Genomic DNA, 2,419 nt, shown 5'->3' with positions numbered 1-2,419 from the left:
TTGTTGGGGAATTACACCCCCGAAACGATGCCGACCACGACGATAATAGTACACCCAAACTTGCGGAATAAAATAACCAACAAGAACACAAAGATTTACGTGGTTCACCCAATATAGGCTACGTCCACGGAGCACTGCAACTTTTATAACTGGAAGAAATATTACAACAAGTGTATACACCAATACACTCAATATTTCTCACACTCCCAACCCGAGTATACCGAGAAAATAATTTCTCTAACTCACACAAAGAGAATTCCCGCACTCAAGAAAAAAATACACTCTTTTTTTCTATGCACTCTCTTTTTATCAAAACTAAAAAGCTTTTGATTTTGGGATACAATAACTGAAGGAATTGAGCTCTATTTATAACTAATTCTCTCCAGAAATTTTATCAACACAACCGATGTGGGATTGGGATATTTTGAATATTTTATTTTGTGCGGGCCCCTCCACTTGCCTAACACTTTCATTGTTAATAATAAAAATATAATAGAAATCTATGGATTTCAAATCCATTTATCCTTATATAACATAATATACTTTGAATATATATACACACAGATACATACATATATATATATATACATATATATATATATACATATATATATATATATATACACGCTCACACGCTCATATAGAATATAAATTTATTTATATTTACAAATATGCATATCCATATTATACATAAGATTGAATCTTGTTCATTAAATTCAAAGTTAACATTTACAAATTATTTTCCTGAAATAGAGAAATTTTTTGTAGTTAATAATAAATTTGCACTTTTGGCACATAACCATAATGGAAATAAAGCATGAAATCACAATGTTACACATTGTTTTAAGTCTTGATTGAGTTTAAGAAATAATGTAACACACATTGGTGTTTTATGCTTATACAAATCTATTGTTATACTCTTTATTTTTATTAATTTTTGCCACAATATTGACATTAAATTAAATTTTGGCCATTAAAATTTAAACCAGATAAAATAGAAATAAATATGTTGCAGTTACAGAAAAATTAGCACAAATGTAGCGCAAGACCTCTAAAATTTGAATAATCATAACACGAAACCTCTAAAATCTACACAATTATAGCACACAACCTCTAGAAAAATCAGCATATTTAGAGCACAAAACATCTGAAATCGTAGCAAAAAAATTTAAACAATCTGCAACAATCGTAACACATGCAAAATTATTGCAGAAACATTTAAAATCTTCACAATCATAGCACAAAACTTCTAAAATGTGCACAGTTATAGCACATGCACGGTTATAGCATAAAACCTCTAGAAAAAAGTTGCACAGTTACAAGCCCAAACCTCATCTTTTTTGTCTTCTACTCTCCTACAACATTGATCTTTTCTAGTTACAAATGATTATAATTTATTCATCTCAATCAAGAGAATTTGTGCACAAATATTTCATCAACTACAATATATTAGAAGAAAAAAGGCATCCCACTTGCCCCAAAAAAATTCAACAATAGAATTTATTTTCATTTCATTAAATAGCTTCTTGACAGGAAGCAAAAAACTAATCATCGAAATAACTAGTGACTTCAATCCTCGCCTTATCCATAAGCATATGACGAGTCTAATCCCAAGTAAACTCCTAGGGCCTCCTTAACTAAAAAAGAACTTCTATGTTATAAACTGAATTTCCACATGTTATCGCACCCTTATTTCTCGCCCTCCTCTTTTTAATCGTCTTCTCTCCTTCTAAACCACTAGTGCCGGCATTGAAGGCTGAGGAGGTATCAATCTTCCAAGAGAAAAAATGGGTACACAAGAGCAGAGCAGCATCAGAGAGAGAATTAAGAACATTGTACTCAGAGAAGGTATCTTTGTTACCATGAAAGGGAGATTGCATTCGTGGCCCAAAAACTCCAGATTGAGAAAAATATCATGTATTCATACAACATCATATGCAAAAAAGAGTCTGCAAACAACATGATATCCAAAGTTCTAGGATGCCAAAAACTAATCACCGAGATGTCGAGTGACTTCTGTCCTAGCCTTATCCATCAGCATACAGCGAGTCATATCCCAAGTAAACTCCTTGGGGCTTACTAGCATGTTACTCAGTAAATGAACCATGTTTCCAAGAGAATTTTCACATGGGATTGCCCGCTTAATCAAGGCCCTCCATTTCGCAATCTCCTTCTCTCCATCTATACCCTATTATAAAAAAAGAAGACTGAGGCTGCAAACAATCTTCATAGTGAAAAAAGAGGCATTTTGGTTCAGATCATCAATGAGATACTTCAGAACACTCTTTGTAGTTGGACCAGCAGGAGAACCTCAGAAGCCTAGCTAGCCGGAGAAATGTTCAACTGATGAAGAAGACCAGCTGATCAGTCCAAATGAACGAGAGTGAAATCAGTTCCATTGACGAGTCAACTGATTACA

Source organism: Primulina huaijiensis, chromosome 13, assembly GCF_012295235.1.
Source record: "Primulina huaijiensis isolate GDHJ02 chromosome 13, ASM1229523v2, whole genome shotgun sequence".
Lineage (NCBI taxonomy): Eukaryota > Viridiplantae > Streptophyta > Magnoliopsida > Lamiales > Gesneriaceae > Primulina > Primulina huaijiensis.
The sequence above is the reverse complement of the archived record's forward strand: the minus strand, read 5'-3'. Positions refer to the sequence as shown.